General features: G+C 37.5%; 1 protein-coding gene across 3 annotated transcripts in view; it reads left to right on the forward strand.

The window, feature by feature from the left end:
* The window catches only part of RYK (receptor like tyrosine kinase), a 105,629-nt gene that overhangs the window by 648 nt on the left and 81,296 nt on the right, over positions 1–23,685 (forward strand). The window lies entirely within an intron of this gene.

The following is a 23,685-nucleotide window of genomic DNA, read 5'->3' on the forward strand; positions in this document are numbered from 1 at the left end:
GCCTAAAGACCCGGGGACCCCTCGGCCGCCGGCGAGCTACTCCATTCCAGCCTGCTTACAGCCTCTTCAGGCTTTCGCCTTATTCCCTAGAGGCACTCTTCCCCGCCGCTCCAAGTTTCTTTGACCCTTCCTATACGTGTCGCTCTAGGGCCCTGGACTTTGGGTACTCGAAATCCACGTTTTCTTTAGGTACTGCAGTGATTTTGATGCCCTGGTAGAGGCCACACTACTGTGCTCATCCTTTGCTGTTATCATAGGTTTATATTTTCTTTAAATGAAAGAAATTGGTTATAAGGGCGCTACGTGTTCGAGGCAGTCTCCAGATCAGGGACGATAAGCGTAGTTTATAATAGTGAATGAATCTCCAGGTACCAGACCTTTTAGCTTCTTCAGTACCTTGGTTTTTGTCTTGGATATGTTGGAGTTGGGACTGGTCTGTATTTCTGGGCCACTCTTCTATGTTGAATACCTTGTAAGGAAAGGAGAACTTGGCTTTGGGTCAGCTGGTGGTTCTGTTCTACCTAATTAGTTTTGTTATTGGGGAATTAATTTGAAAAATATGACTTTGTGGATTCTGGAAGTAACCCCTTAGAGGAAGGTCTAATAGAAATGGCCCCAAATAGGAAGTCTTTGGTATCTTGCAGATACCTAGACATTCACTTTCTTTTGTGTATTATGGGCCAGAGAGCCACAGTTTGTTTGTTTTTTTCCATCTTTATTTCATCTCAGATTTGTGGTACATCTGAGTGTTTGATGGGAAAAATTATTCTGTCATTTTATCCTGTTTTTTTAAAGTCATAAGACTTTCTTGAAGCCTGTTGAAGTCGACTTAGTGTTAAAATGGAATTGCTTTTAAGCAGACTGTTTAGACATTGTTGCATATATGGGTTTGTAGTCTTTAACCAAAGAAGAATGCTGTGTTTTTGTAATGTCCAGCCATTCTAAATCCTCTTTGTAGTCTAGCAGAATTAGCGGAATTTAGTTTAGCTGAATGAAAATTGCCAATTGGATTAGTGCTTGAAACAAGACTAAGGTTTAGGAAAAATAACGTTTGTAAATTAACCCATCACATTAATTAAAAAGTAATATTTTAAAGATAGTAATTTACTCATTTAAAAAATAGTATGTATTGTGCATGATTTTGTAAAGGTTTTTTGGTTAAAAATGTGTATATAATTTGTGGCTTTGTTTATATGTAAGAAATCATCTCCTGGAGAAGGACAGGGAAGCTTGGCACACTGCAGTCATGGGGACCCAAAGAGTTGGACTCGACTGAGCAACTGAACTGGATTGAGGAAAGGGACAGGGGACAACCAGAGGCTGACGTGGAGTGCCTGCCATATACTTGCTCCTCCATGTTTTATACACGTTATTTTCTTTAATTTTCTTGTGACCCAGTGAGGTGAATATTATTATTCCCATTTTAAAGATGAAGAAAGTGAGACTTTTAAGTAACTTGCTCTCGGCCACACATTTAATAATCTTTTTTTTTTTTTAATTAAACGTAGTGTTGACATAGACCACAAAGTTTCATTGAATGAAATGAAGATATTTATAATAGAAGTTTGATTATGGTGTGGTGGAAAAGAATAATTGCTAATTAATACTTGAAATGTTGTATTTGTTACCTGATTAATAAACAGCCAGTTTATGCCCAGGAATGAGCCATTGGGAAGAAGCGAGAGAGAATTTCCTTGCTGATCAAAACCTCAGTCACCTCTGGGACAGGGGAGACCTCCTGTAGTATTTTCTTTAATGCAGAAAGAGTTGACCTGTTATAGTGGGTCTCTTGACTCTCCATCCTGCCAGATCCAGGTCCTCTTCTTCCTTTATCTATTCTTCTATTCTAATTTGAAAGTATTCCTTTGCTACTCCTGGCTGGGGAAGAGCAAGTGGGTGGGGCTGACGTGTACCAGGCGTACTGAGTTCTCAGAATGCAGTTTCCCATAGGAACTCTTACTAAGACTGCTTGTGTCATGTTTTTGTATCATTATGGTTTAAGTGCCTTCTAAAAGCTAATTTGAGAAACTAACCATCACTTTATATATTTCTAAGACAACGAATTTGCATTGCCAAGTGTGAAACTTATAAATGAAGTTGATAGTGACTTCATAAATTGAACTAATTGTTCTTGACACGAGAATAAGTTTTTTTTTTTTAATGCAGTTCATACATGCACATAGGTTTAAAAAAATCAATAATGCTAAAAGACTTAAAAAGCAATAGTCTTCTGCTTTTGACCTTTCATCTTCCAGGCCCTACTTTCCAGTGGAAGCTGCTTTCCCAAGCTAGCTCTTTTTTTTCCTCCTGTTTTTTTCATTTTGAATATTTTGAAATCAGTGTAGATATCCTAGTATAATAACTGAGCAGTTGCTCTCTTCTCATGCCCAAACCCCCCTGTTTACTTACATCATTTTCAGTAAAACCAGCAGACCGTATTTACATTATTGTGTATATATTTATATTATAAATTTTTATTATACATTATATATATATATGTATATATACACACACACACATAAATATAAATTCACTTCTGAGTTAAATGGTGACCCATAAATGGTTACGTTTTCTTTTCCAAAACGCTTTTGTTTTTCCTGGAACAAATAAGAGACTTAAACTTTTTGATTAGTCTATTCTGTATCTATGGCTACATTCTCTCATACACTTCAAGAAATATATTAAATGCCTTTTGATATTTTTTTCAAGTAACACATCAAATCATCTATCAGTTCCACTTGTTTTCCTCTTAGAGACTCCTTGTTTTGGAGGGAGAAAACAGTAGGCTTGCTTTCTCTGCAGATTCTGTACCCTTCTCTTCTGTCTTCTGTACCCTTTTCCTCTGGATCTCGTGCCTTCCTTTTCTTTTTTTTGGTTTGCTTCATTTTGCTAAAGTGTATCTTCAGTAGCTTCCTGAGAAGAGTTGCATGGGAGGTAAATTATTTCAAGCCTTGCATGTCTGGAGATGTCTATCCTGTCCTCATGCTTTTAGGTGATTTGATAGAATTTACATATTAGAAAAAAATACATATATTTTTGCTACTTTTGGTGGCATTTTTCAGTTACCTGGCTTTAAGGGTTTCTGATGAAAAATCCAAAGGCATTCTGATGCTTTTTTTTCCTTGTTTTTTGAGCTTAGGGTCTTTGTCTTCAAGAAATTCTGTAATTTTATAAGCTTCTCTGTGGCCCCTTCTCCTGTCTGTGGTTCCTCTTGTCTTAGTGAGCAATCGAGAGACTAGAATGCCTGTTACTTCTGATAATTTTCTATCCATCACTTTTTGTTTGTTTGTTTCTGAAATGTCTATTGGTTTGGTTATTGAATCTCCTGGAATTGATCTTCAGATACCCTTAACTTATGTTGCCTCTTATTTATATCTTTATATTTGGAAGTGGAAGGAGGGAGAAATTTTCTCAATTTTGTCTTCTAAGCTCTTGTATTTTTAAAATTTTAATGATGATTTTAAATTTTAGAACTCCTTCTGTTCCCTGTTTCCATTTCATTTTATTCTAACTTTATGGATATATTATCTTCATTTATCTTTGAGGCGTATGTTTTCAATTTTTTCTGTATGTTTAATATTTTAAAAATATTTCTTCTGCTTCCTCCAATGTGCCTGTTTATTTCAGAGTTCTTTTTCTGTTCATTTAAATTATATCTGTTGATCCTTCCGTGTCTGTAATTAAGAGTGAGATTCTGAAAAGTTGATTAGGGGAGAGCAAGCTTGTGTGTATGTGTGTGAGAGGTCTCCTGGCCTCCCATGGGATGCGAGTAGACTTTTCATTGGGCGCCTGCTCCCATGTATCAGCACCTTCACCTCTTCTTTAGGACGGGTCAGTGTCTGCGGAGAAGACACCTCCCGTCTGCTGCCTCAGGTGTGCTTGGTGATACACCAGCTCCCTGGGTTTGGATTATCTGGTTGGGGAGAGATGGAGGGTGCTGTTATTCAGCCTGTAGACTTTGACTTCTGTTTACAGCTCCCTTGCCTCTGTGGTTCAGTTTCTTCAGAGAAAAACTTTGAGTTTCCTGCCAGACTTGGGGGCCCAACAGCTTTGAATGCCCCTCATCAGAGGCTCCCCCTTTGACAGGCTAGAGCCTCAGGCTGGCCTTTGGTGGCCCTTGGTGCATCAAAGGCTGAGTCCCTCCAGGGGTCCTAAGAAGCATTGACCACTCCTTCAACCGTGTCCCATCCTGCAGATGGAGTCACGAAGAGTTGGACACGACTAAGCACACACGAATGCATCTTGCAAAAGTTTGTTGAAATATCTGATGTGTTGTTGTCTACTTTCCCTTTGTTTGTGGTTTAGTATCTTTGTGATTTCATTACTGTCATTTTAGAGGAGTCCTAGGAAGATGGGGATAAAGGCTAGTGATAACTTCACAATGTGGAAATGGCAGTTAGGGTTGGGCTTTGACTGTTGAAGAGCTGGTGATGTGTAGTTTTTTGGTAATAACAATGTTAGGAAGAGTAGTGGTAGTGGTCACAGTAATGGTTGACACTTTATAGAGTGCTGCTGACATGTTGCAATCGTTTCCCTATGTTAGGTACAAAATAATCCCTGTTTTGGGTGTGTATTGTTACAGATTTGAGGGAAGTATGTAACCAGCTCATTCCCTCGTAGTAGGGCATGCAGTCCTGATGGAAGTCTGTTGGTATAGAGACTCCAAAAGCCTCAGAAGCTTTCTGTGGAATCCCTTTGTTTGCCCCAGGCCCTGCTTAGGCTGCAGTGTTGGCATTCGACTCCCTATTTTACTAATGAGGACTCTGATTTGGGGCTCTTTGGGCAGTGAGTAGAGGGCCAGGTCTTAACTCAGTCAAGAATCTATATTGCCTCTTTGTCAGCTCTGGAGGAGCTGTGATTAACTGAAATGCTTAAGGAGTAGAATTGACAAGCCTGCTGCCACATGTGCTCATTTGTCTTCACTGTTATCCACATTCTCTCCTGTTTGCTGTCTAATTGGTAATTCTGATAGTTGAGTTCCCTGGAAGTCCAGAGCTGCTGAAAATGGTCTGTGGCTGGGGCAGTGCTAGGGTGTGGGAAGAAGTTGCTGATAGATGGAGGGCATGGTATAAACTGGTCATGATAGCAGAGATGCTGGCGATAGGGCATCTGTAGCAATCTAGGGGACTTCTGAAAATAGACTCCGCCTCCCGCCAATTAGGAATTCACTTTGGATAACTGCCTCTCCATTAAAATAAAGTACTCTCTGGAAGAGTTAAGCATTGTTAACATCTTATTTAAAATCAGTTTAATACTAGTTGAGATCATTGCTTCTCGAATCAGTCCAGTAAAAATTTTTGAAGCCCAACCAAGTACCACATACTGTGGTAGAAAATGGCAATTCAAAGTTACTAAATTCCTTCTCTTAAGGAACTAAACATTTCATAGGAGAGACTAACAGTTGTAGCTACAACTCTAACACTAAGAGAAGAGTTATACTACTGATTGATGTAAGTTATCATGGTAATGATTGCTTTTGACTGTAGAAGGGTGGAGGGTCTTAGGGGGGTTAGGGAAGGTTTTTCTAGGAAAGGGGACATTTGAGTCTCATCTCCAAGGATGAACTTGAAAGACAGAGAAGAGGAGCATTTCATGTCAGGCAGAGAAAATAACACAAAGCCATAGATGTATGGAAGCAGGTATGTGTGAAATCAAGGAGTAGGAACAATTTAATGTGGCTAAGATAAGAAAATTTGGCAAAGCCAGGGAGTGGCAGAATATAAAGCTGAGAGGTAGGTTGAAATTAGATTAGAAATTTGAATTTGATATTACAGGTAATGCAAAACTGTTGAACTTAGGAAAGGAGAGTACACAGAAGGGTTATAGAGAAGACAGCTTCCGCCCCAGTGAAAGGGTGGCTTGCAGACTGAAAAGATGGATCGGGGGGAACGGAACAGAGTTAGCCTTGTTGTGCTGTGCTTAGTCGCTCAGTTGGGCCAGACTCTTTGCCACCCCATGGACTGTGGCCCGCCAGGCTCCTCTGTCCATGGGGATTCTCCAGGCAAGAATACTGGAGTGGGTTGCCATGCCCTCCTCCAGGGAATCTTCCCAACCTAGGGATTGAACCTACGTCTCCCACGTTGCAGGCGGATTCTTTACCATCTGAGCCACTAGGGGATCAGCTAGGGCAGTTCAGGGTATGGGATGGATTTATGAGGAATTTGCAGGGAGTTTGGAGAAGACTTAGTTGGGAAGAACAGAGGGCTAAAGAAAAGGGAGAAGTCAGAGAGGAATCAAAGTTTCAGATTTGGGCAACTTTTTCTTATTGAAAATGGTTGAAGGAAAAGAAAAATGAGATGAGCCATTTTTCTCCCAGCACCTCTCTTCCTTTTCAACCTCAAGCCAAGTGTTTGGGGTGGGGGAGCAGTGAGGCGTCCTCTCTGCCGGTGTGGGGCCTGTCCTACTGCTGCTCAGACTCTGAGGAGGTGGGTGCTGGTGGAGGTGGGTTAGCCCCCTGCAGCATGCTCTTAAGCCTGGATGTTTTGGGTGGGGTTGGTGGTATTGATACAGTGTTAATTTGAATCCATGTGTTCTTCATTGGGAGAGCAAGGCTGAGACATTGTGCAGTTGTGGGTTTGGATTTTTTTTTTTTTCCTGTCTTCATTCTTCACAAGTGGGAGAATTGTCCAGTTATGGCTAAACCTGTCTGCTGTGAGTCACATCCTGAGTGACTCGTTTGTTCTGAAGGTGCTGCCTGAAATACTGTTTGGACTTGAAGGGTCACTTTAGAAACAAATGAAACGTGGGGGTTTTTTGTTTTTTTTTTTTTGAGCATCCTGAATTGAGAAGTTCCGCATCACTACTTTTGGGGTTTTAACACAGTTATGCCAGTGTTCTGAAAAAACTTGCCAGCTATATATACTAAAACAAAACAAAAACTTGACATGAAACAGTCATTACCTACTCTGAAATTGTATTACACTTAAAAGTATGTTTTTTTCTGTGTTATTGTTGATGTATATCAAGTATAATATTTTCTAATCAAGATGTTATTAAACAACTTTCATTTATGTAGGACCTCTAAAAACGTGGTGTGCCATAACAAATGTGTGTTGCTTAATTACATAATAAATCACTTACTGAAAATTCTCAACTGTGTCCAGCAAGTAACACTGCTAAATGGCAGACTCTTTCTGAAAAGTAATTTCAGAGATCCCATCCTTGTTCTTAAGATGAATATGTTGTATCTTGTTCATAAATAATGAACGTGTTCTTTTATAAATATGTCTTGCTCTGTATCATCTGTTTCATTTAATTTCTTTTATTTATCAACCGTTGGCAGTAGATGGCATTGGCATTTTTTAATACCTAGAGCTGAGACTCTGGGAAATTACACAATTTGCTTGAGGTCACAGAGATGTCTGGTGCTGTGTGACACTAAAGTGCGTGCTTTCTCTACTGTGCTGTCTCTGAAAGTTAACAGTTTACATAGTCTTTATCTAACCAAAGTCATCTGAGGGGCTTAAACAAAATACAGATTCAAAGACCTACACTGAGCAATTTGTTTAGGAGATCTGAGATGGGGTCCAGCCAATGAGGTTTTTGAACGGCATGTCTCATCAATTATAAGATGTACGGCTTTTTTACATTTGAACATCTCTGAAATTGGAATCATTTTACAATCAGTGGTGAGTCATCAGGTAATTGACAGCCTTTTTTCTTTCTTAATGGCACAAAAAATAACAGTGTATTTAGGCTAAATAAAATACAGTATTTTAACAAGGTGAAATTGTAAAGGAGACCTAGACATAATTTGCCACCTTTCTTGTTTTGGGTATCTGTCACAACTTTCTTTCAGAGTTGTAAAATTCACTGGTGGTAACTTATTTGTGGTAATGGCTGTGTAATAATGTCGTTGCAGGGAAGGCCAAAAATGGCATTAGGTTTAAAAACAGTGGAAACTCGCTTTTCAGCTAGGAAGTTGCTGTCAAGAGAAATATCAGTGGTTCTCAACTTATTTTGTGAAAGCCTTAGGGCCTTTTCCTAGACACGGGTATGGATCCCACATATACTAAGTTTTGTGCACTCTGATGGGGGTTCTTAGACTTTGAGGGTTTTGCAGGGCCTCTTGATGAAAGCTTATGGGTACATCTGAATCCCTTAAAAGCTGCTTCTGGAAAGGAACATCTATTATATTCCGTATATCATCCTAAGATTCTCTTACCTGCTACGTGATTTTTTTTCTTCCAGTTTTATTGAGATATAATTGCCATACAGCACTCTGTAATTTTAACATGGCCAGCATAATGATTTGACTTACATATCTCATGAAATAATTACCATAGTAGGTTTAGTGAACACCATTATCTCATATAGATGCAATATTAAAGAAATAGAAAAAAAATTTTTTTCCTTGTGGGGAGAATTCTTGGATTTACTCACTTAACAGCATGCATATATAGCATATAGCAGTGTTAATTATCATGTTGTACATTATACCCCTAGTACTTATTTATCTTATAACTGGAAGTTTGTGCTTTTTGACTACCTTCATCCAACTCCTCCTGCCCCCTGAATTTGTAAAAAGTTTGCAGACGTTAAGGTTTATTCTGTTGTAATGACATGGCTTTTGACAAATGCATCCACTGAGTATCATACAGAATAATTTTGCAGCCCTGAAAATTCCCCTGTGAAGGGGGCATTTATGTTTATTAATACCTTTACTTATATTTTAAGTTTTGCTTTTAATAAATGTATTTATTATGGAGAATTTCAAACATTCAGGAGTAGACAGACTAGTATAATGAACCTCTGTGTATCCATTATCCAGTTTCAACAGTTATCAACTCATGGCCAGTTTTGTTTGGTCTGTACCTCTCCACTCCCAATCTACTCCCTTGTCATCATTCCCCCCCATCTTCTGCTTGGATTATTTTGAAGCAAACTCAGAAAATTGCATAAAATATTTTTTGGTGTGTGTGTCTAAAAGATAATGACTCTTTAAAAATTTATAATAACCGAGATCACACCTAAGAAATTAACAATGATTAATAGATATCATATATCTAGGCTTCAGTCTTCCTGCTTTATACATTAATGTTTATATAGAGATTCTTGCCTGCCACCTATTTCTTCTCTTGTCGCTGCTCCCCACCTCACCACTGTTTAGCTCCTTTGGCGCCAAGCTCTTCTCACCCTAGGGCCTGCATTCAACTATTGCGTTGCCTTTCTAGGGTTGACCCTCAGTGCCACTGTGTTCTGTCACCCTGTTTTCTTTTAAGTGGGATTCTTTGGTGGCTCAGATGGTAAAGAATCTGCTGGCAGTGCCAGAGAACTGGATTTAATCCCTGGATCAGGAAGATCCTCTAGAGAAGGGACTACCCATTCCAATATTCTTGCCTGGAGAATTCCATGGACAGAGGAGCCTGCGAGCTACAGCCCAAGGGGTCCCAAAGAGTCAGACACGACTGAGAGACTAACACTTTGGCTTTTGTTGTTTCTATCTCTCTCTGTAGGAAAGTTAATTCTGTTTGAGTAGAGACCCTTTTATATTGTTTTACTTTATATCCCCAGCACCTGAAACAGTACCTGGCACATAGTCTCTGTTTAGTTAAAGTTCATTGAATGAGTAAGTGAATAAATCATACTTTTTTTTAAAATTCACCATCTTGTGCCTTACTGGAGTCATCATTCTTTTCATCATTTCCCTTTGCCCACTTAGTTATTATCCAAAAGAATATTGGACTCTACTTGCAAATGGAAGTTTAAATAAATTAGTTACAATAGCTTCCTTTGAAGTTGCCTAATTTTCCCAACTCTCTCTCCCTTGAACCCCCCTCCCTGGGTGAGATGTCCCCATCTTGGCTTCCATAGCTCTGTACCATATATAAACCATGCGATCACTGTACCCATCATATTCTCTAGTGTACCTGCTTCACTAAAGCTACCTTGTGGCTTGGCACGTAGCTGTCTCTCAGCAGACTGCTGGTCCACACTACAGCTGAAGGATATAAAATATTTAACAGAGATTCTGGCAAAATAATTAAAAGCTGGAAAACAGATTTCTAATCTTCTGAAGTGCTAATCTGCTGTTAACCCTAGCCAGTGTATTTTTTCATCTCTAGAAATTTGATTTGGGTCTTTTTATGTCTTCCATGTCTCTTCTTGACTTTTTGTGGGGGTACAGTTATAGTAGTTGTTTTAATGTCAACTGATTCTAACATCTGCCAGTTCTGCATTGGTTTCAGTTGATCTATTTTGCTTTTTTGCATGCCTAATAGTTTTTACTAGATACAGGCGTTATGAATTTTATCCTATTGGGTCCTGGATATTTTTATATTTCTGTAAATATTTTTAGGTTTTATTCTGGTACTCAGTTAAGTTACTTGGAAACAGTTTGATTTTTTCAGGTCTTAGTATTTAGACTTGTTAGATGGGACAGGAGCAGTGCTCAGTGTAGGTCTAAGTATTTCTGAGTCAAGACCTTTCTGTGTACTTTCTCCTGTGACTCAAGAGGTTTTCCAGTCTGGCGGATGTGATTAGGTGATATTCCAGAACCTGTGACTCTGTTGTTAGCCTTTTATTTTTACTCTGTCCTGTGTAGCTTCCTTACGCATGCTCTGATCAGTACTCAACCAAAAGCTGGAGGGGCAGCCCTCTACAGATCTTGGAAGTTCTCTCTCTGTGCAGCTCTCTCTTCTCTGGAAATTTGTCCTACATACTCTAGCTGTCTTTGCCTTTCTGAACTCATGTATTTTGTCTGGTTTTGATTATTTCAGAAGAGAGAGTTTATCTGGTCCTGTTACTCTGTCTTGTCCAGAAGTGGAAATGTCCGAGGATTATCTTTTCCATTGTTTGCATTTTTTCTAAAGTTGTTTAACTCCTTAGATTATTTGTTAAGATAATTCAGTCCAATTTCAAGAAAAAGTTCTAAAATGCGGGTTTATAGTAGATAATATGGTGTGGGATAATATTGGATTTGAAATCTGCATATTTGAGTTTTAAATCTATCTTCTCCTTCTGTTATATGTGGGCAGGCAAGTAATCAACGTTTCTGAGTGTTGGTTTCCTCATGTATGAGATGCTTTCCAGTGTATAACAGGATGTCTCTTACCGTAGTTGCTGTATATGAAAGTGCTATATAATCCTCAGAATAATTTATTTTAGTTATTGGTGGGGGATTTGTATGTTTTTGGATAAAAACTCAAATCATAGAATGTTAAAGGGGTCATTTAGATATCACCTGCTTGATTGATTGCCTTAGGTAGCAACATTTATCACTCGTTGAATACTTACTGAGTTTACACTAGGCCTTATTTTAGAAGCTTGACATGTTTTGGTGAAATAAAACAGATGAAGATCCCTGTCCTCATGCAGCTAACTTTTAGCAAAGAGCTAAGTGACTTGCCTGGGGGAAAAAATTCAGGTAACTTTGGGACCAGACTCCAAATTTGCACTTGGAGTTGCTCGCAGGGAGGAATGATGTTTGTGAATTCTCTGTCGTGTCTTTGATTCCCTGGCTGTAACGGCCACCTCTAAGTTACTAATGGCTGCACAGCTGTCTGAAGTGTGTGTGTTGCTCCTGTTAGGAATTGGCTATGAAAGAGATTGAAAGGTGGTTGTGTCAGACTGTGAGTAAATTACTTCACCTCTACTGTAGAGCTGTGCTTGCAATTCATACATGAGCTTGGTGAGATAATTTTCTTCTTTAAATAGTGCAGGAATCAATGATAAATTGTTTTTCAGAGTATCATTTTACCAGATAGAACATTCTGGCACTATGGCAGGGCATGCTTCATATTTTATGTTAACAGTGCTAGAGATTATGGGTTATGTTTTGTTACTTATTATTCTTAGGAGTCGGAGAAGGCAATGGCACCCCACTCCAGTACTCTTGCCTGGAAAATCCCATGGACGGAGGAGCCTGGTGGGCTACTGTCCATGGGGTCGCTGAGAGTCGGACACGACTGAGCGACTTCACTTTCACTTTTCCCTTTCATGCACTGGAGAAGGAAATGGCAACCCACTCCAGTATTCTTGCCTGGAGAATCCCAGGGATGGCGGAGCTTGGTGGGCTGCCGTCTATGGGGTTGCACAGAGTCGGACACGACTGAAGCGACTTACCAGCAGCAGCAGCATTCTTAGGAGTTGAAGAAAAGATGCCCCTTTCCTATAGTGTAACATTTGTAAATTCTTCTTATGATGTAGTTAAATATTAGGCCTCAGCTAATTTTCTAGGTATAATTTGACTATAGCTAGATTTATGAGCTTCTGATGGACAAATTATTACTTTATTATATCCATTTCAGTTTGTTAGTTTCCATAAACTAGGGAAATTTTAAACAAGAGCTCTGTATTTGTTTAATTTGAGCATTGATTAAAATACAGACTATTTAGTGGCTTCAGACATAGTCAATGATTTAGCCTTGTTTTCCTCTGGCTCGCATACCATACTGTCCTCAAAACCTAGAAGGGTATCTTGACTAAATTTTCAACTTTAGTTTGACTAACATTTGGAAACCATGGATGATATCATAGAATAATAGAGTTTTGGCTGACTTTTTGAAACCATCATGATATCATAGAATAATAGAATTTTGTGGCTGAGGAAGGACTTTAACTTTGTCTGGTTTAACTCCCTTGTTTTATAGTTGAGGAAATTGATGCCTGGAAAAGGTGGTTAAATAATTGATTGCCAAAGGTCACTCAGCTACTCATTAGCAAAAACTCCACTTTAGTTCTGTTCCTACAACATTACTTTTGTTTTTTGCCTTAACTGATTCCTCATGTTCATCTTTGATGTAGTTGATTTTTATCAAAAGCCATTCACGCATGTAACATTTGAGTACCTACAACCACACTAATATCCCAGCCTTGCTTGAGAGGTGTGCGAGGTAGCAGGGAACACAGACATGTGAACAGCTCCTGGAATGTATTTTGTTAAGCGCTATAAAGGTGGCTCTTTTTTAAAGGGAGATGGTTTGGTCACTGGCACTAATCGTTAGACCATTGTTGTGGTCTTAGGAAACCAATAGTTAACTTTTAAAATCATTTAGAAGAATTTTTAAACTGTTGTGTTATTTGAACTTGAGCTGCACAGGCCAGGTCATGTAAGGTCATGACCTTACATTCATAAGCCTTGAATTAAGCTTGAGCTTAAAATTGTTTAGGGGAAAGTGAATTTTCCTTGATGGATGTTGAGAGTTTTGCAGAAATAACTTTGGTTTTTCAGCTTGGAATTTGGGTTATCTAAAAATAACTTATGAATAAATGTCATATTTTCTAACAAGAGTAACATTCCTCCTGTGCTAGGATTGGCAGTGAGAAATTTAAGTCTGGTTATGATAGTTGAAGAACTGAAATGTTTTTCATCTTGGAAGAGAACAGTTCTATACATTTTAAGAAGAGAGTGCTACCTTTTCAATTCATGACTGTTCACCGTTGTTCCTGTCTGCCTTCCAGCAGTCTCTTTCCACTTTCCATCCACTTATTCGCCTGCTCTGTCCTCTGTTCTGTTGGCCCTTTCATTTTTATCCTGTGGAGCTCAAGTTTTGTTTTGAGGTCTCCTCTGACTCTTTCATAGCGCTGCCTTTTCTCTTCAGCTTAACTGAAACCTTATTTCCTCTTGTGAGAGAAATTTTCCTCAGAATCCTTTCTAGTCACTGGAAAACAGTTTTGGTACACTCCCTTCGCATTTATGGTGTAGGGTTCAGCTTTTTTCCTTTTCTTTTTTAAAAATAATAATTTATTGGGTGAAGTTCACATGGCATAAAATTCACCTTTGTAAAGTGAAGAAATAATTCGGTGACATTTAGTATATATATCATGTTGTGCAACCACCAACCCTGTCTAGTTTCAAACCATTCCCATAGCTCCAGAGTAAACTCCTTACCCATTAAGCAGTTTTTTCTCATCTTCCTCTCTCTTCAGCCTCTTGCAGCCACCAATTTGTGTTCCATTTATCTTTGTGGATTTATCTATGCTGGATATTTTGTATAAATGGACTAATAAAATAGGAGACATTTTCTATCTGGCTTCTTTTTGGCGCTGTGTTTTGGGAGTTCATTGACATTGTAGCATGTATCAGTCCTTCATTCCTTTCCATGACCGAATAGTATTCCATTCTGTGTATATACTAAAATTTGTTTATTCATTCTTATTTTGATGGACATTTGGGCTGTCTCCACATCTTTACTATTGTAAATAGTGCTGCTTTGAACATGTGTGTTAAGTACTTGATTATCTGTTTTCAATTTTGGGTGGGTCATGTGGTAATTCTCTGTTTTAACTTTTTGAAGAACCACCAAACTTTTTTTTTTACAGTGACTGAGCCTTTTTGTGGTCCCATCAACAGTGTACAGAAGTTCCAACTTCTCCATATCCTTGCTAACACTTGCAGTTTTATGTTTGTTTTTTAATTAAGGCTATCCTAATGAGTGTAAAGGGATACCTCATTGTAGTTTTAATCTGTATTTCCCTCATGACAAATGATATTCATATGTTTGTTGGCTGTTTGTGTGTTTTCTTTGGAGAAATGTCTATTCAGGTCCTCTGCCCATTAAAAAAAAAAAAATTTATTGGGCTTCATTGAGTCTCAGTTGCAGCACACAGGATCTGTGTTGCGGTGCACAGCATCTTTGTTGTGGTGCACAGCATCTTTGTTGTGGCATGTAGGCTTCTCTCTAGTTGTGGTGTGTGGTCTTAGTTGTCCCACCCCATGTGGGATCTTAATTCCCCGACCAGGAATCGAACCAGCGTCCTCTGCATTGGAAGGTGGATTCTCAACCACTGGACTACCAAGGAAGTCCCCCTTGTCCATTTTTAAATTGCCTTTTTGTTGTTGAGTTGTAGGAGTTCTTTATATATTGTGGACACTAGACCCTTATCAGATACATGATTTGCAACATTTTCCTACATTTTCTAGGTTGTCTTCACCTTGATAATGGCTTTGGATGTGCAGAGGGTTTTATGAAGTCCAATTTATCTATTTTTCTTCTGTTGCTCTTGCTTTTAGTGCCATATTTAAGAATCCATTGCTAAATCCAAGGTCTTAAATTTTACCCGTATATTTTTTTCTAGGAGTTTTATAGTTTTAGGTGTTATATTTAGGTTGTTGATTTATTTTGAGTTAGTTTTTATATATGGTTGAGGTAATTTCATTTTTTTGCATATGGATATCCAGTTGTCCCAGCACCATCTGTTAAAGAGGCTGCTCTTTCCCCGTTAAGCAGTCTTGGCACACTTGCCAAAAATCATTAGGCTAGATGTCTACTTGGACATCAGGTGGATTTTGAGGTCATGAACAGCCTTGGCCTTGCAGGGTTTCCCAGGTTTGCCCTTGTGCCCCACTCCCTCCTACGTTTCTTTGCCATGCATCATAATACATCCTTTAACATATAGTTCCTGAGGAATTCAGTACCACTTTTGATGATCGTTAAAGTAACTATGGGTTTTGTTCTGTTCCAGTACTAGCTAATGGAGCCAGTGTTTATACCTGATTGAAACATTGTGCCGAGAAACCTAAATTTACCCTGCAAAACACATTTCCCCTTTTAAAAGTTGCAAAGAGAAACATTGCCAATTTCATTGCAAGATATTTTTGTAGTTTGTTTAAAATTAGTGTTTTACTGGTTCCTTAAATTCTACATTAATTGGCTAAGTCTTTTATGCTGATTGGGAAGAAGCAATAACTGCTAAGTGACCTATATCTCTGGTTGCACAATATTTTATATCAAGCCCTGATTATACCTGCATCAATTGTTTGAAACTTTAAACTTTTAAACTATTGAACTTAAACTATGTAAAAATTAATCGAAAAGATAGATAAGCAACAAGGACCTACTGTATAGCACAGGGAATTCTACTCAATATTCTGTGATGATCTATATGAGAAAAGAATCTAAAAAAGAATGAATATATAACTGAATTACTGTGTCATATACCTGAAACTAACAAAGCATTGTAAATCAACTATACTCCATTAAAATTAAAAAAAAAAAAAAAAACTAAGGAAAAAAGTCAATTGGCTAGAAATAATAGGCTTATTTCTGGGCTCTCAGTTTTATTCCATCAGTCTAGATATCTGTCATTATGCTATTACCACACTGTTTTGGTTTCTCTGGCTTTGTTGTAGGTTTTGCAATTGGAAAGCATAACTCAACTGTGTTCTTTTTCAAGACTCTTTTGGCTGTTGGAGGCCACTTGCAATTCCATATTAATTTGAGAATCTGCTTTTCTGTTTTCTGCAAAAAGGGCAGTTACAATTTTGATTGGGATTGCACTGATATACCCCTTTGGGTAGTATTGCTACCTTAACAACAGTAATAATAAGTCTTCCAGTGCATGAAGATGGGATGTCTTTCCATTTATTTAGGTCTTTGATTTCAGCAGTTTTGTAGTTTTCAGTGTACAAAACTTTCGTCTCCTAATTTAATTGATTGGAATTGTTTTCTTAATTTCCTTTTTGGATTGTTCATTAGGGAGCCAGCTTTTATCATACATTATATCCTTCATTTGTTACTTTGATTTTTTATTGTTTTGCCCTAGGACGGTGACTCAGCATCTTCTCTTTTTATATCATTGAGATTTACTTATAGGACCTTTGACCCATTAGGGTTGTTGGAGTCCCTGAGTTGTAAGATGCTCCTCAGTGACTTGTTTTCATTATTTCCCTCCCTTTATCCCAGAGGAAATGGCAACCCACTCCAGTATTCTTGCCTGGAGAATCCCATGAACAAAGGAGCCTGGTGGGCTACAGTCCATGGGGTCACAAAGAGTCAGACACAACTGAGTGACTAACACACATCCCAGAGGATATTAACATTACTATGATTTTTTTCTCGCTTGTTACTTGTGACTGTGCTGGTGTCCTAGTTCTCAGTTCTCTTTCCTAATTAAAGGCACTCATTGAAATGGCCACTTCGGACTTGGTCCTTTTCTCAGCCCTTGGAACATCCTTGTTCTGATCAGAGTACCCCAACCTACTCTTAGTCACTCCCTTCTACTGGAACCAGGCTGTTTCCTGGTCTCTTAAAGTTACCCTTTTCCTGGCTTGTGCACAACTGGCTGAGTAAAGCATCACTGAATAAATGGTTTCCTTCATTGCCTCTCTAACCATTCCTCACTGCCCACTTCTCTGCAGAACCTACAGCACCACTCCCAGACAATGATAAACCCTGCCATCTGCTGGCCCTGCTTTGAGATTGCATTTAATTTTTATGTCATACTTGAAACACTAGTGATTAGTAGCAGTTAGAAAGGAGTAGATTATCTAGATCCTGTCTTCAATTGTCTATTACTTTTCTCTTTCTTAAAAATTGTTTTGAGCATGATGGGGAAAGAAAGAATAAAGATTACATTCAGGAATACATGTATGATAGTCTTCACAGATTTCATCTTTTTCTAAAAATCAGTTTGTTTAAAATTCTTTTTGTTTTATTAACTATTGCCTGATTATCTGAATAAAAACATATGCCGTTTGGAAAGTATACAGGACTATAAAGAAGAAGAAAAGTATACGTTATTTAACCTGCATTGGGAATCTTTGGTAAATATCTTTCCAGTATTTTTCCATGTTCTCATTTTTCTTTATGCAGTTGAGATCTTAGAATATAGGTAACTCTTTGAGATAGATGGTACATCAGAATCCATAATGTTATATTTTGCCTCCCTCTCTGTCTCCTTGCCTGTGGTCAGGTTGTGGACTATATGTTTTCTACTTTACAGACTGATTGTGCTTTTCCTTATAGCTGACCACTTTTTTCTAAATCTCTTATGGTTGCTTTAGAAGAATTGAATTTCCTTTAAGAGTGTGGTCTTGATGTGTCTACATGTCCACTCCGCCATATTAATTGTGGATGGAGATACACATATCTACATGCTAAAATCAGTCATAGGCTGATAGTTTTGTAACATGATTAAACATATATTGGATTCTCCTCATATTGCTGTTATTTTTGGAAAATTGTATTTACATTGGGTTCTTTTTGCATTTCTAATATTTAGGGATTTTTTGGATTCTACATTTTGATTTAGAGCTATATTCATGATTATTGTACTACAATTATTATGCATGATAAACCTTTTCTCAGTATAAAATGATTATCTCATGTTAAAAATAAAAGTGTTATTAACTTCTCAGTATGTTTTGGAGTGACTTTTATGGAGAAGGATACATAATTGGTATTTTTTTGAGAATCTGTGGTCTTTGCACGTGATGAGAATTTGTCTGGGAATATAATTCTTGGCGCACTTCTGATTCTCCTGAAACCTATTGCTCTGTTGCCTTCCCCATCATCTTCAAGATTTCCCAGGTTATCCTCATTCAGACAGTGAGCATGGATGGTTCAAGGATTTTCTTCTCATTTCAGCCCCATTGTCACTGTTGAATGGTGAAATTCTGAGCTTTGATCTTTTTCAGTTCGTAAGACTTTTCCAAATTCTACCTTTTGGTTGGGGCTTCGCTGGTGGCTCACTGGTAAAGAATCTACCTGCCAATGCAAGAGATGTGGGTTTGATCCCTGGGTTGGAAAGATCCCCTGTAGAAGGAAATGGCAACCCACTTCAGTATTCTTGCCTGGGAAATCCCATGGACAGGGAAGCCTGGTGGGCTACAGTCTAAGGGCCGCAAAGAGACACGACTTAGTGACTGAACAACAACAATGACAACCTCTTGGTTGGGTATTTTAAGGGAAAGTTGAAGGGAAGGTGTTTTAGTCATTAGTAATTTGTTATTGCTTTGTTAATCTTAATATATCAAAGATATTATCTCTACCAATGTGATGTTTTAATTGAATTTTGTCATTTGAGGGCTTTTTCTCCAGCTTTTAGTGGCCTTCATGTATTATTTTAGACAGTAATTGGGTTTTTGTTTAGTGAATTGCAGCAGCTGAATGAATATTTCTTTAAACATGATTTTGAAAATTAATTTTTATTTTTCCCAGTTTAGTTTAACTCTTACGAAAAATATAAGAAAAAGGATAAAATGATAACCCATAATCTACCATTTAAAATCAATTACTTTTCATATTTTTTGGTATTTTCTTTTTTGAGAAATGGAACACACACATTACGCATATACATTTACTTTTTTAAAAAATGCAGGTTCTCTTCTTTTTTTTTTAATCTTTTTTTTAAAATTGAAGTATAGTTAATTTACCATGTTATATTGGTTTCAGGTATACAGCAAAGTGATTCAGTTATATATTATATATTCAGTTATAACTGAATATATATTTGAATTTGTATATATTCCTTTAGATTCCTTTCCATTATAGGTTATTACAAGATATTGAATACAGTTCTCTGTGCTACACAGTAGGTCCTTGTTTATGTATCTTATATATAGTAGTGTGTATATGCTGATCCCAGACTCCTGATTTACGCTGCCCACTTTTTGGCTTCCCTATGAACAGGGGAGCCTGGTGGGTGACAGTCCAGGGAGTTGGAAAGAGTCAGACACGACTGAGCATGTGCAGACCCATATACACAGTGTGCCCTTTGGTAACCATAAGCTGGTTTTCTGTATCTGTGAGTCTGTTTCTGTTTTGTAAATAAATTCCTTTGTATCATTTTTTTTAGATTTCACATATAAGTGATATCATACAGTATTTGTCTTTATCTGACTGACTTCACTTAATCGCAAAGAGACACAACTTAGTGACTAAAACAACAACACAGGCAGCCACTAAGCTTGTCTTCTGAGTCTATGCGTCTCTGTTTGCTAAGTTCATTTTTATCATTTCTTTTTAGATTCCACATATAAGCGCTGTCATTTCTCCTTCTCTTTCTGAGTTACTTCGCTTCGTATGCCAATCTCTAGGTCCATCCATGTTGCTGCAAATGGCATTAGTATGTACGTTTAACTTTAATTCACCAGACATTTATTGAACATCTATTTTTTGCAAGAGACCCATTATAAATGACAGATATATTCAAAATTTACTATGTATAGTATGTATCTTGCCTGTCCTTATTTAATGTTATTATAAGCAAAACTCAATTCATTGAAATTTATTTATAGTAATCTTATTGATGGCTTCATAGTCTTTTCCAGTAATTTTTTTAGTCGTTAAAACCTGTCTTCAAAAGGGAATTTCAGTATGTCTCGTGGGTGAACAAGGAGAGATTTGACTAAAGGGTGCAGTGGCTTGGAACACCATCTCTCTCCTCCAAAGAAAGAGAAACTGTTGAAAACTTGTTCTCTGTTATGGATGTATTATAGTTTATTGATCATTGCTCTGTTGGTGGTAATTTATATTGTTACTTTTCTTCAATTTTAAATATAATTTTGACTAATATCTTTATACGTAAATGTTTGTGTCTGTATTTAGTCTTCTAAGGATGAATTTTTAGAATTGGATTTACTGGGTTAGAGTAATAAACATTTATAAATCATTGATATATGTTCACAAATTGTTTGCTTGCCACACCCTATCTAACATTCAGTATTGTATTGAAAGAATATAAGCATTTCTGTTCCAACATCAAATGCATTCCTAACAAACAAACAAAAACCTTTAAGATTTCGAAATCACTGCAAATAACAGGAATTATGGGAAAAATAAGGCTAAGGGCAAACCATTCAAGACCTCTGCAATTTTCAAACCAAGTACCAATAAAAGCATAATTGGTACCTTATGGGATAACTTGAACAGCTTGGTCAAACCACTTAGGGTGGCTGAGGCAGCTTCAGAAGAGAGTTAAAGATGTTAAAAAGTAATAGGATGGAAATCACTGGCTTGCATGATTTTGAGGTCATGCGGATGAGAGCTGCTTCCTGAGCTGGTGGGGCTGCCATCAAGTTGGGCATCAGAGAACGTGCAGCTTCCTGGGTCTAGGAACCACACCGAGACTGGTGGTGCTCCTCTGAGGAGAGGACCTTTTGTGCAGGTGCTTATTTTTAGTTTTCTTTTTCACTGTTTTAGCTTTCTTAAAATAGGGACGAGGGGGACTCCTGCCTGGCAGTAGCTGAACTAAGTGAGGGTCTTTTCTTTTTCCACTGAAAGTTATAGTTCTTTACCTGCTATTCTAGTTCACCATGTCTGGGAAGATTCAAATGTTAACTGACACAGTTTCTATTAATGTGTTGTACTGGTATTTTTATTTCCTAACCACTGATATGCTAATTGATGTTTAGGAATATGTTTTGTGACAGAAAAAACTAGATTTACTAATTTGATGAGTGAAAATTTGAGCTTTATTTTAATGGATTCTTTGAAGAAATTGAAATCCTTTCAAACTAGGAATAACTACCGTAGTAAAGAATGGCTATTTCAAAACAAATTCTCTCAAAATCTAATCAGGAAACAGCAACTCTTGTTTGCAGTTGTATGACAGTTTTACAGTATTACTGTATTACAGTTTCAATACCTAAATCTAGGGTAGTGAATTTAAAAATTTCAGTTTTTATTTTGGTGGCCATTAAGTGTTTGTAGATATGGATCACAGGGCTCCAAACAGTCAACAGCTTATAAATATTTATTTGTTGAACATAGAAGCGTGGTTTTATAGTGACTCTCATTTGTGGGAATGCTTTCATCCAGGATTATTCAGCATTCAGTTATAGCACCAGAGAAGACAAGGAACAGGGGAGTCAAAACAGTTCAAGATTGGGTGTTTCCAGGATGGGGTATGCATGTCTTGGCTGTGGGAGAAAGTTGAGGGTACTGCTAAGAAAGTAATTGCAGTAATTGGGGTTGAGGTCAGTAAGGAAAAAACAAGGAAATGATTGCTATAATCAAGTGGGAGAAACAAGAGGATTATGGACCCTGAAGGTATTATGAGCCCAGAGAACAGCTGTTGTAACAATAAAGGGAAGGAACTGAAGAGCTACTAAAGTATTGAGATAATTACAGTTCAAGATTTTGGAGGTAAAGCAATTTATATATTCCCACTGTCCATAGAAATGGGTTGCTTTAGTATGGATGAAGGTTGTTGGAGTTGGGGAATAAAAGGAGCATTGAAGGACACGTTGAGAGTGGGTTAGTCTCATGTACATTGGGAGTCTGGCATAATAAGTCACAGGAGAAGGGTGTGTAGAAATTTCATTAACTGGTTCCAGTATCTCAGTGAATGAGGTAGCTAAGATACTGGGAAGGAGCTTTGTGTGGAGTTGAATTTACTAGATGCTTTTAACGTTTTAAACTATGTCTGGAAAATGCAAATATTTACGCAAATATTTACACATCATTGTTATTATTACCAGTAGTTACATTGTAACTGTTATTTGTTAGGAACAGATTTCTTTATTTCCCTGTGAATGATGTTTGAAATTTAAATTTGGAAGTTGCTGATCACTTATGATTATTTTTTTCTAAAACTTTATGTTGGTACTAGTAACTTTCTATGGTATGCAAACTTTTTGAGATTAGAAAAGATAGGTAAAAACTATTGTTGAGTCTTTTTTTCTCCCTCTTTAAAAAAGTTTAGGTGAACTTTTTATATAATGAAACATGCAGATCTTAAATGTACAGTTGGTTGGGTTTTGAAAAATACATACACCTATGTAACCACCACCCCGGTTAGATACAGAACATTTCCATTACCCCAGCAAGTTCCCTTAACCACAGTGATCTGATTTCTATCACCACAAATGAGCTTTGCCTGCTCCTAGAATGTTATATAAAAATAATTAATATAAGGTGTACAGCTTCTTTGATTCATGGTCTATTAGAGTCATCCCTTGTTACAAAGTCTTAACAGTTTATTTTCATTGCTGAGTAATATTCCATTGTGTGAATGAATATAACACAATTGGTTATTCATCTATCTACCGAGGGATATTTGTGTTGTTTCCAGTTTTTGCTGTTCTGAATAAGAGTGCTCGCAATGCTAACATATGAGTTTTTTTGTGGAATCATATGTTTTAATTTCTTTTTGGTTAATTATCTAGGAGTGGAATGACTGAATCTGAGTAGACGTACACTTTGCTTTATAAGAAAACTGCCAGTTTTCCAAAGTAGTTGAACACTGTCCCATTCTTAGCAATGTATGAGAGTTGCAGTTGCTCCATATCCTTGCCAACATTTAGTCATTCTTCTGAGTGGAAATAATATCTCATTGTGGTTTTAATTTGTATTTCACTGATAACTAATAATGTTTAGCACCTTTCTATATGCGTATTGTCTATTTACATATCTTTTCTTACAAAATGTATGTTCACATCTTTTGTCCTTTTTATTTAATTGTGTTGCCTTTTAATTTTTGGTTCATAAGAGATCTTGACATATTCTAAAAATAAATCCTTTTGGTACGTGTGAATATTTTCTCCCAGTTTGTGACTTGAATTTCATTTTCTTAATATCTTTTGAGGCGCAAAGATTTTAATTTTAATGATGACCACTTCATCACTTTTTTTCTCTTTGGATTCATGGTTTGTGTGGCCAGTCCAAGAGATGTTTGTTTAACTCAGGTTGTGAAAAGTGAAAGTGTTAGTTGCTCAGTCATGTCAGATTCTGCGACCCCATGGACTGTAGCTGCCAGGCTTCTTTGTCCATGGGGTTTCCCAGGCAAGAATACTGGGGTGGGTATCTTAGGAAGTATGAGAGCCTCACCTTGACCTCTTTGCATACCACCAGGTGTTTTAAACTCATGGTATAAGGCTTGGTAAATAGGAAATTTACATTTCGGTTGGCCTCCCTGTACCTTTTTCCTCCCATGTGTGGAATATGTGTCATCCATTACTGGAGGGACACCTAGCCACAACTATAAATAACAGTAAATCAATTGAGCGATCTTATTCCCTGC

Source organism: Giraffa tippelskirchi, chromosome 2 (assembly GCF_054371585.1).
Source record: "Giraffa tippelskirchi isolate mGirTip1 chromosome 2, T2T-mGirTip1v1.2.pri, whole genome shotgun sequence".
Lineage (NCBI taxonomy): Eukaryota > Metazoa > Chordata > Mammalia > Artiodactyla > Giraffidae > Giraffa > Giraffa tippelskirchi.